Source organism: Uloborus diversus, chromosome 4 (assembly GCF_026930045.1).
Source record: "Uloborus diversus isolate 005 chromosome 4, Udiv.v.3.1, whole genome shotgun sequence".
NCBI lineage: Eukaryota > Metazoa > Arthropoda > Arachnida > Araneae > Uloboridae > Uloborus > Uloborus diversus.
In genome coordinates this window covers 89,203,260-89,215,500 of record NC_072734.1, presented here as the reverse complement: position 1 = coordinate 89,215,500, position 12,241 = coordinate 89,203,260, and the positions used below count along the sequence as shown (strand labels likewise).

The window sequence follows — 12,241 nt, the reverse complement described above, 5'->3', positions numbered from 1 at the left end:
AACTTTTGCTTTTTCAAATTCATCCATTTTGATGTTTATCTTGAAAAAAAAAGTCCTTTTACACCCCCTCCTTAAATGAAAGCAAACTATTTGTAACCATTGCGACAAAAGTTTGTCCTCTTAATAAATATTAAAACAACGAGTTAGCTTATTCTCGTTGGCATGGCAATCTGAAAAATCAGAGCAACATCAACTTTGGTCAAGTGAGAATAATAAGCTATTCGTGATTGCTCAATAACTATATGCAAGTAAAAAGTATAATTTGATGGGTGGTTAAATTGGAAAGTGAAAAAGTACAATCAAACAACCTTCTGTTTTGCCAATTAGTTCTTTATTGTAAAAAAATCTTTTATTTTCTTGCTTTATAGGCAACTATTCATACATCGTGGCCAATTTCATCTTCACGCGTCGTCTGACGGGCAGCGTTGTGAATATTTATCTGCCATCCTCTCTTATTGTTGCTGTTAGTTGGTTTACTTTCTGGCTCCGCATCCATGCCGCATCAGAACGAGTCACACTCAGTATCACCTGCTTGTTGACACTCTGCTATCAGGTACAACAGACGTTTTTCAGCCTAAACCAGAGGCGGCGAGTGGGGCTTAAAAGTGCGAGAGCAAATTTTTTTAGGGAAGTTGAAGACTATTTTAGGCTATCTTGTGTGTGTGTGTGTGTGTGTGTGTGTGTAGGGGGGGGGATGGATTTCTGATATCCTCTCGTGTAAATGTTTTGGAATTGTAGTTTTAAAAACGCAAATTTGGTGCAGTTTTGTCAAAGTTTGGTGAACGGGAAAGAGTTTTCAAGGTTGTCCCCGTAATATATATATTTTTTAAATAAAGCCTAATTACGTAATAATAATAATAATAATAATAATAATGAAGAAGCTTGGACTATTTTCGGTAATGTAAAGATAAGGATGGCAATTCCCGGAAACAAATCCTTAACTGATGTCTTAAAGACGCAAATTGAAGCCATCTTTAGCAAACTTAGAGCAAGGGTTTTGGGGTTCGCTCCCAGAAATTTTGCAATGTTTAAAACATTTTTAAACGTCTTTTAAAATGTTATTTCAGACTTCTCTGGTACTGAATTAAGGTGGAACCAAACGGTTCAGGGGTTCTCTTAGTTTTTTTTTTCGAACTGATGAAATCCTAAGAACTCAGTTTTGAACCTTCTTTGAGGATTTCAGCAAAAAAAATCTCCGGATTTTGTTTTTTGAAGATGGAGTCTTAAAAACGGACTTTTACGCTATCTAGTGGGATCCTTTTCCTGATTTTTTCTCTTAAACTGGAGTCATTTTATGCAACTTTAGGTCATCTTTGAATTCAAAGGAAAAAGGGAGTGCGTTCGTGGATTTTCTCCCAGAAAATTTTCAAAATTGAAGTTTTAAAACTGAATTTTCAAACAATATTTGGTGACGTTCGGGCAATGTCCCCAAGAATGGTTTGAAATTAAAATCTTAACGAGGTGGCAATCTTTGATGATGAAAAAAGTGTGGGGGCAGTCGCCCCCTGCCCCCCCCCCCGAGTCGCCACCACTCGCCAAAACACAAAAGCATTAATTTTCTGAATCCGCGGGGCAGGAGAGCTTGAAGTAGACTTTCCAATTTCTTTTAACTTGACAATGGTTTCAAAAGTAAATATTCCTTCCATTTTAGTTAAAAATCAAGTACTTGAAAGAAAATGCAAACAAACATGTTGATTTCACACATACATCACACACTGTAAAAACAATTCAGAAACGTTCCTGGAAAATAATCAGCAGCAAATGCGCCCAATTTCGTCCAGTAACATATCTTGCAAAAGCAGAAACGTATCCCGGTAAAAGTTAGTAACCTTCCTAAAATTATTCTAGAATATTAGGGTTTGGTGGGGTAAAGTGGTCATAAAATCGTAGATTTTCAACTTAGGTGAATAATAAATACAATAAATTCTTTAAACACTTAAACTTTTTTTTGTTTTTATTTTACATTGCATTATTAAAGAACACAGTACATTGAGTTTTAGGAAAATAAATATTGATTTAAGTAGCAATATAACACTTTCTTTTCCTTTTTTATTTATGACCACTTTACCCCATGGGATAGGGGAAAGTGGTCATAGCATGGGGTAAAGTGGTCATAGTTAAAAATAGATGCAAAACCATTATAAACAACCCTAATATTTGTATATTTCGCTTATTTTTATAGTTACAGGTATATGCACAAGCATATGTGAGTATAAACGAGTATATACGTGACGTGTATACATTAGTAAACACGTTCATATATGCGTAGATACATGTATGAATCAGATACATGCATGCACGTGCCTACTCAAGCATATACGTGTATATAAGCATGTATACCTGATTAGCTACAGGAGTGTATGCGTGTATACACGAGTATATACGTGTCACGTGCATGTACGGGTATATATGTATGTAAACGAACATCATATGAGTGTATGCACTTGTATCTTGAGTATATACGTGCATACATGAGTATATAAGTGTACAGTAGACGTATACACGCATATATAAGTGTACATACACAAATATACGGGAATACACGAGTTAATTCGTGGATACATCTAGTGTATGTTTGGGGGTACGTGTCTACTCACATTGTGAAGCACGCGTATACGTATGTATACGTGCAAACATGATTATATACCTGTATAAACGTATATACGTACATTTACGTGTATACACAAGTACATGTATGTACACACGAGTATACAAGCTTATATACATGTGCCTACAGAGTGAAAACAAGCTCTTGGGCAAAAATCTAAGGGGTGGGAGAGGGGAGGATAAGAAGCAAAGAATTATAAGGAACTTACGTTCGCTGACGCGCTACATGCACACAATACCAGAAACTGATGGATGCAAAACAAATCACCAATTTATTACACAAAGATGATTTTGCCCAAGATTTTAGTTTTTAAGAAATATTTAGAGCAGTTGTTAAAAGTTACGGCCTGTAGCTCTAATACAAGCATCGCAACAAAGGCGCGTTGGCTGATGAAAGTTTTTCAAAAGTCTCGTTATTGTAACAGAGCGTGCTTTGTGATTGTGACGCACATATATCACAGCTGCAGGTCGCAAATTTCATCAATCGCTTTAAAATTTTCTTGAAACCTAAAATGTTGTGTAAAATTGTCTTTGTGTAATAAATTTTTGACCAGTTTTGCATCCATCAGTTTCTGGCTTTGCGTGCCTGTAGCGCGTCAGTATTGGGTTTGTTTTCTTATGTGAATCTTACTTCTTATCCTCCCCTCTAGCACCTTTTAATAATTTGCTTAAAAGTTTAAACTCACCCTGTATACTTGTATATCATATGCTTGTATGTAAGTATCTACTCGAGTACGTACGCGTATATGAGTGTCTGCCTGAGTATATAAGTGTTTATATATATAAACGAGTATATTCGTTATAGTCGAATCTGTATAGATTAAAAATACTTGCAGATACCCATATATGTATTTATTGGTGCATTTATGTAAATACGTCTATATACGTGCTTACACGAGTATATGCGTATACTTACGCATATACTCGTATATTTAACACCATTTACTGAAAAAACAATACATATTAAGTGAAATTAATATTTAATTTATATCTGTCTTATACTTAATGATTAAGTGACATTAGAAGAACAATACTTGTTAAGCCTAATATTATGACCACTTTACCCCATCTTACTAAAACTGTTCTAAAAAATTATCTAAAAGAGATTCAGCTAACTGCTAATGAGTAAGAGTTCTTGAGACATGTAGGAAGCTTCCTATGCAGTCAATCTGTTTATAATTCTAACAAACAAAATTTCCCAAGGAAGTTAAAAGAGGTCTTAAGATTTAAAAACTTTTCATACTGACAAAAAATATTTTTTTTTACCGAATAACATTTTGCCAGTTGTAAAATTTTTTACTCAAAATGTAGTTTCTAACTACCCTACTCTATAATAAAATTTTCACATTCATTCGAGCATTTATTTCCAAGCTATAGCCATTTATTTGACGACTGACCACTTTACCCCATTGACTACTTTCCCCCACCAGACCCTAAATCTTCCCGGTAAAAGCCAGTCATGTCTGTCGAACAAACAAAACAAGAGCTTTTAGAGAAAACTTAGGTAGGTATAAAATAATAGCTTTGTAACAGTTCCACAATTCAGAAAAGACCGTTTTGGTTCTCGTTTATATTAATGTTCACCCTTATACATTATCAAAAAAATAATTTAACCGAAAAATCATTGCCCCAGCTTATATCGGCAGGTAAAAAGCGAATAAGTTATAGAAACTAAGCATATGAGGACACTTTTTGACGCAATCAGTACGAGTTTAAAAAGTCTTAAGTTCTAAAAGAAGAAGTTCTTGTTACCCATTCTCTAAAATGTTTCATTGCAGGTTCAGCAGTACAAGTCTCAGCTCCCCCCTGTGAACTATATCACGGCTATGGATATCTGGCTGTTTACTTGTATTTTCATGGTTTTCTCAACACTGGTTGAATTTGCAGTGAGCTACAACGTGTTTCACTCTATGACAAAGGAGCTACCATACACAGTAAGTGAATTAAATAACTTTGATTAATAATATAGCTTTTTGAATTATACTAGAGCCAGAGAGAAAGAGAAGTATCAGAGTATGTGTATACAGTTTCAAGTGGATTAAGACGTATCTCGAGCAGTGGCGCAATCAGAAATTAATTTTGAGGGAGGCGTGTCGTCATGAAAATTGAAATGATTGTCATGAAAAAAAGCAATTTTCTTTAGAAGTGCCGTTCGGTGAAAATAATAATAATTATAAAAAAATGCTATTTATCCACTTTATTTCTTTTGTTTAAAACAATACATACGTGGGAATTTTAAGTCATGAAAAGGGAAAAAAATCGTTTATGAACTATTTAGACACTATACGGACGAAAATTCATACTTCCAAGAATCAGTAGAGTCCAACTTCTTAGAAAAATTATAAAGAAACATTCAGTGATAGTAGAAATGCTCACATTTGTTTCAAATGGTAAAAGGTGCGTATATATCGAAATGAAAAATGCGACAAACATTAATTTTTACAACGTTATATTTACTCTTGTTCTGTTTTTGAAAAATCTACGAAATTTCCTCATTAATGTGTTTGTACAGAGTGTTCCGTTTTAACCTGCAAGACCTTCATTTTCGCAACCGTTAGTCCTAGGTGGGTCATTCCATACAGATTCAACAAATGAGTGCGCTCGACCATTTTTAATTTTTTTGAAACTCATATTCCAAAAAGATGCATATGAATGATGTTTAAAATCACTTTTATTTTTTCTCTAACCTTAAACCTTGATTTTTTAGAGGTCATCAAAAGTCATTTTTGTAGTCAAAAATGGGACTTTTAGATCTTTGAACTTTGATCCAAATCTAATTGAATAACAATCATGGCAGAACATTTTCCATTTTGATGTTAAAGTACATAAGGTAGTAGTCTCACACACTGAGTTATGTAGCTGTAACTTAATAATTAAAATAATGGCAGCAGGCAAAAGTTCAAGGTCAAATGTAAAATTTTTACTCATTTCAAAGGGTCATAGCTCGCTTAGGGGATAAAAACACAAAGTGAAATATGGCAAAAACTAATCACTGGAGTCACACTAATGAGAAAATATAGTTGTAATTGTGTGTTTGTTCACCCTTTATAAATTACAATCCCTCAAAGATCAGAAAATTGAGAAAAATGACATTTTTAGACCCCTGTAAACCAAAAGGGGATGGAATTAAAAATGAAATTTCTTGGCCAATTGAATATTCCGATCAAGTACTATACATGTTATGTATATTGTTTTGTGTATTTGGTTTTTAAAAACGATACAGGTCTTTGAAATTGAGCAATTTTGCTAGTTAATTCACACACTAAAACAGAAATAAAAAGTATGAAAACTTCATTGCACTTTCTTAAATTACGTATAGTGTGCTCTATATAATATATTTTTTTGGAAAAGGATATTTCAACTATAAAAGTAATTATTTTAATTTGATAACTTAGAAATATTTGTATATAAATGAGTAGTTCATACATGATTGACAGCTTAAGTAGTTAATTCATAGACTATCTACACACACAAATTTTCAATACATACAAACATACGCTCTGTACATTAACTTATGTAACTTGCTTAAACACGTGCAAAAGCATCATCTACTTAGTTAAAAGGAAAAAGGTGTGTTTTTCATTTCTTTCTTCAGCGTAGTTTTAAGAAAATGAACGTCAGTAGTACTATAGTTCTGGTGGTGACACAGCATGTGGCGCTGGTGACTGAGCTGGAGGTCACTTTCTAAGCCGGGCTGATGAGTGCTAATAAGCACGAAACTGCAGTCCTCGGCTGGAATGACCGAGTTGGCGGTGTATTTCATGTATTAACGATGGTCCTAGCTAATTTTAAAAAGTTCGACAGTAAACTCCCAATTATCCGCGTGCGGCAGGGCGGATTATCCGCGGCCTTTTCCATTTTCAAATAAATAAATAAATAAATAAATAAAAAATCGGGGATGATAAGCTGAATGTGGATGCATGCATACATTTTAACTTTCCAAGTGCAAAATGTATCCTTACACATTCCTATTTCTTTCTTCCCCTTCCTTCCAATGACATGAAACCTTTCGAGGTCACCAAAAATGACTAGTTAAAACCTTATTTTTAAGACCTATACTACTCACTACTTACTGATTTTTAGATTTACACTAAGGTGGGTAAACAAGTGATCAAATCAGTCTTGTAAAATGCCTCTGCCCTATGCCTTTTTGGTGATGGTTGCCTTTCTGTAGATTGCTTTAGTATATTTAGTGCTCGTGCTTCAGTCTTTTCCCCGCCCTAGCGATCTATGAGACGAAAAAGAACTTAGAATACCAAAATTTTTTTTGGGGTTTGCTTCAGCTAATTGAATTGATAACATTTACTGTACAAAAGTGCGTAATGAAGAACAATATTTACAGCGTAAGCTGAAAGAAAATTGTTATCGGGCACCTGACTAGATTTTCGCGTTATTGGTCTAAACGACCGACATACAGTGCCAGCAGAGAAAATCTTTGCATTTGGTTGGCAATTAAAAACTTTACATGCAAACTTCTTTTTATGATTTTACTTGGCATGCTCTCTAGTGATTTATCCGAATACCGAATATTCGACTAAATTGTGCCCAAATATTCGGTATTCGGCCAAATCACTAGGGAGTATACCAAGTAAAATTAAGAAAAGAAGTTTGCATGTAAAGTTTTTACTTGCCAATCAAATGTAACAATTTTTTTTTGCCGGCACTGTACATTTCCAAAATCTAGGCAACCTTGAAATACCGAAAGAAATTTTCAGAATTCTGTGTGAGGGGTTGGGGGATTACTAAAGGACAGCTACACAAATGGACCCATTATCAATATAAGGGATGGTGGAATAGAGCAAAATATATAACAACGGGCGAGGAAAAGACCAATGCGCGACTACTTAAGGGTTAACATCTTTTAAACCATCTAAACCAGCAATTCTCAACCGCTGATTAGGCGCCGGTACAACTTCATTTATCCGGACAAACTGGGACAAAAGCTAATCCGGATTATATAAAGGATAGATAACCGAAAGTCCAGATATTCCTGGTAGTTTGGAGTTATAAGCGAAACAAATCCTTAAATAAGCAAACTTGCTGATCATTATGACAAAAAATTACGTTATGTAACAAAATTACATAGAAATGTTCACAAGACATTAAAACTAAAAATAGTTCTTTTCACCGTTTCCTGATAAAGAATTGGTCCACTGTCTTACATTTCAAACACGTACTGTCAGACAACGGATTGTATGGAAAGGCAAACATCCGATTTTCAGGCGGAAGTGGACGTATTCTATTAGTTTTTAGGGATGTCAGCGTTTGCAGATGCAAGTTAGCCTTTAAATTCAACAGATTCCCATTGATATGAGCGGAACACGAGCGTCAAATTTTACTTTTTTTCCCTCATTCAGATAGACTCGTCTTAACTGGACGTTTGCTAATACCATACAATCCGCAATTGAACTAAGGCGTTTGAATGAAACATGGTTTACGCAGACGTTAAGTCATCAAAATAAAAAAGCAAACGTTTAGCTTACTTATAGCTACGTTCTTGATATCGTATTTAAAATTATCCTAAATCATGCAGAGGCGCTTCGATGGGAGGTCACGGAAATTCACTGTAACCTCCCGAAAATTTCGTTATTCAGCAAGTTTTTCAGTCGATTCATCAAAATTATCAGTTGGCATAATTTGGAGTTCTATTCGGCAAAATTATCACCACCGGCAAAATTTGGAGTTGCAATTTTGATCTAGATAAACGAGGGTCGGATGTTCTAAGGTTAAAGGAAGAAAATTTTGTTAATTTATTTAAAACTAGTGGTACCCGCACGGCTTTGTACGTAGTAGAAAATTAAAAGGTCTTTTGGTTCGAATGAATATCTACAAATAATGGATGGTGAATTTCTCGCCAATTCGCTCGCTCATGTTACGTTTAAACGTTATGATAATTTAGTAATTTACTCGTTCACGTTATGATAATTTGCTCGGTAAAATGTTGTTAAAATTGGAATAGAAAAAGAACAAAATCGAATTTTTGAAAAACCGCTTCGAGGTGCACATCTTCATGCTACAAACTAATTTTCGCCAAATTTCATGAAAATCGACCGAACGGTCTAGGCCCTATGTGCGTTACAGAGATACAGACTGAGATAGATCCAGACATTCAAACAGAGAGAGTTCCAGACATCCAGACAGAGAGACTTTCAGCTTTATTATTAGTAAAGATAAAGATATCCTATTTGAATGACAAGACTAACATTTATATGTTCTTAAAAATTTACATTTATTTTATTAATATTTTGCAGGTTCATGAGGAGAAGGAAGGTGTTTCATTGAAATCAACAACCGAAACCAAACTGGAGATCGATGGAAATCGGGGTAAGATAATTTTTTCAGAACTTCCACCTGTTTCAAAAATTTGCCTTGGGACAAAATTACTATCGAAATGGAGCAAGAAAAGCAACAGAATGGATGTTCTTTGCAGATTCCTGTTTCCAGCATCATTTATGATATTCATAATAGCATATTTAAGTCACTTTTTAGACGTCAAACAGATTGAACTTAAATAAGAAACTTTTTTTTCTTCAATATATTATGTTGAAAAACTTGGAGGATTTTTGAAAAGATTTGCTGTTTGTCAATTCATTACAATCATTATTTGATAAGTTAAATAAAGTTATTTTACTAATGTATCAATAATTAAGTACATTCCTTACTTTTAAATAAAAATTTGCTTCTATTTTGCATCTTGTTAGTGTGACATTATTCCATTTTAAACGAAATCAATTAGAACTGGTGTTTTTTCTCTGTATTACGTACTGTTTTATTTTACAATTGAAGTTTCAATAGACCAATACTGAAGCGGTAAGCAAATGTAGTAATTCATAAAAGGCAATATAATTCACACAGTGCTCTACATGTATTTAAGAATCAATACATTTAGAACTTATGGTTTTCTTTCTAATAATTTACTTATTGAAGCAACAAAAATGAGATAAAACATGATAGTTGCACTGTTTTCTCTCTCACCTTTTTAAGTTTATCTGGAGGTTAAAAAAATGAAAAAAAAAGTTTGTGCAACAAATAGATAACACAAAATTCTCACTGCCTATATTCCTGAGTCTTTGGCGCTGCACTTTTAACCAAACTCGCCATTTGGCGGATCACGAGGGCACAATTGTTAAACGTTTAAAAACATTTAGTGTTTATATCAGGGTTGGCAAGTTTCTGCCGAGGCGGTTAAAACCACCGGTAGAAACCGGTTAAAACCGGTATGGCGAAAACCACTTTCTGCCACATTTGCGGCAGAAACTGGCAAAAACTCACAAAATGAAAAAAATTAATTACTGACATACAATAGAAAATGCATGGAAAAACATAATTAGTTATTAACCACAAAGCACTTTAATTACAATATCTTCACAGTTAAATGTGACATTATTTTAACCCTGCAGTTGCCCCTTAGAAAAGGTGTTTTCTAAAATGTAAACAGTTTTTCAATTTAATGTGCACAAACAAGAAATTTTAGAATATTCTTGCTACAGAAGAGCTAGTAGGCAATGCATCAAGGAACAAGCAATGTTTGTGAAACTTTCATTTATTGTATATTTTTCTAAACTGGTTCACCATGTAGTAACTGGGGTAATGGTAAAAATATGACTGGAAAAATAAGTTTTGAAAAGTAGGGCAAATTTATTTTATAAAGCTGTGACATAGCGACAAAATCTACGTTAATATTGGCAAGTACAATTCTGGTACTTTCTTAAAGCACACAATAATTTCAATCACAAGCAATTTAGATGAGAGATTTATAGCATATAAGCAAGCAAATTACAATCAGTGATTTCTGTTTAATTCTGTATGTCACTCCTATTTCCTGAGCACCCGTATTATTTCCCGTCCTTTGTTACATTAATCCAAATTTTTCGAGCATCTGCAATTGAAAAGATCCTTTTCTGAACTAAATCAAAGGCACTAGCGTAGGATTTTATTTTTTAATATGATATGATGAAATGATGTTTCATTGTTTAGTTAACTTAAACAAATATCATTTAATAATTACTTTGGTTATTAAAGACGCTTTTAAGTTTTTGCCAGTTTCTGCCGGTTTTTACCGGTTATAACCAGTTTCTGCCACTGGCACGGCAAAAACTAGTTTCTGCCGGCAGAAAGTCAACCCTGGTTTATATACGTGTACTGATACTAAACCAGAAGGATTAATAAGTCAAATAAATATACCAACTCCAGCCCTTTCAGACGTGGCGTCCGGATACCGGACATGAACTTTAAACAGCTGCTAATAATTTACTAATTGACTAAATTACTCGATTATTTTCGTAGTTAGCTCTTTTACAGTCTGATTATCTGTGCAACATTTTTCCATTTTGGGATTCACAACATTAAGAAATAGGGATTGGGAGAATGGGACTGGCTCATTTTCCCCAACTACGGATTTTCTCGTCGCAAAAGCGAGGTTTTTTTTCTGATTTTTTAAAAACATGTAATCTTTTATTAATCATTTCAAATGCTTATATCACGTTTTGTTATTGTTTAGAGAATATTTTACAAAGACGTTTGTTTGATATTTCATCGTTATTTTTTCTGATAAATGTATTTCAATAATAAATGACGGGAATATTGAACGTGTCATAACTCTTTTGATTTTTCTTCTATAAACTTGAAATTTTGTGTATAAGATACTCTTTACCATAGTACTCTTTCTACCAAATAAAAACATTTTTGGTTGAGCATTTCAAAATTCCGTCTGAAAGGGCTAGAATAAGTCTATACTAAAATTATTTTTTCTCAGTTAACAATGTTTTTAAACGAAATTTAATTTCAAAGGCAGAATACTGTTACATACTCTATGCAATGAGCATATATAAGTAGCTTCAAAGCACCTTACTTGGTTCCAGCTTTACTAAGCTATTACGGAAATAAAAACGTTTGCTATCTTCTCAATATTTGTCTCAAAAATAAATAAATAAACAAATAAAATAAAATAAAATAAAAATAAAAATAAATATCTTAATCACAAAAGGGAAAAATGGGAGTTTTTCTAAAGTACCCCACTTTACCCAATGGACCTACCTTCCTCCATCAAACCCCATCAACAATAGCTTGGCGCAGTTTAGTTTTTGCAGTCCTTGCACCATATTGGCAATAGAACCCCATCCACGTATTGTTATTCTCATTCTTGACAAAAAAAAGGTAATATTCTTAAAATTCTGTTTTTCCAATAATGACAAAAGAAACTGGAAATCCGAAGCAGCAGCATCTGGATATTTGAATCTCTTTTAAACACCCAAATAATAAGCCCCATAACAAAATGAGAAAACAATGAAAAGGAATGGATATAATTTTCGGCAGAGCTTATCCATGTTCTGATTTAACCCCAGTTTCATGCAATAAGAGCACTCATTTTCTATTCTTCCATCTGACTCATTTCTGCGCTTCTCCGAACTCGGACTTGAATTTCTAGATTTTGTTTCAGACCAAGCATCTGGTTTGACGACAGTAGAGCTTGATTTTGCTGCAATTTCGGATTCTTTCTGAAAAAAAAAAAAAAAGAAAAATTAATTTTAATTTTGACATCTTGAATACAAATTATGTTTTTCGCAATCACGAGTGTGTGTATGTAGGCGTGTGTGTTTGTGTGTGGGGGGTATGTGTGTTTGTGTTTAGGGGT

At 33.8% G+C, this 12,241-nt stretch overlaps 1 long non-coding RNA gene across 1 annotated transcript; it reads left to right on the top strand.

Annotated features, from left to right (window-relative positions):
• The first annotated feature begins 440 nt into the window (after positions 1-440).
• Positions 441-9,104, top strand: LOC129220167 (uncharacterized). Its single transcript, XR_008580454.1, has 3 exons — positions 441-553; positions 4,386-4,541; positions 8,859-9,104. It is a non-coding gene; the product is annotated as an uncharacterized LOC129220167 (long non-coding RNA).
• Positions 9,105-12,241: the final 3,137 nt, after the last annotated feature.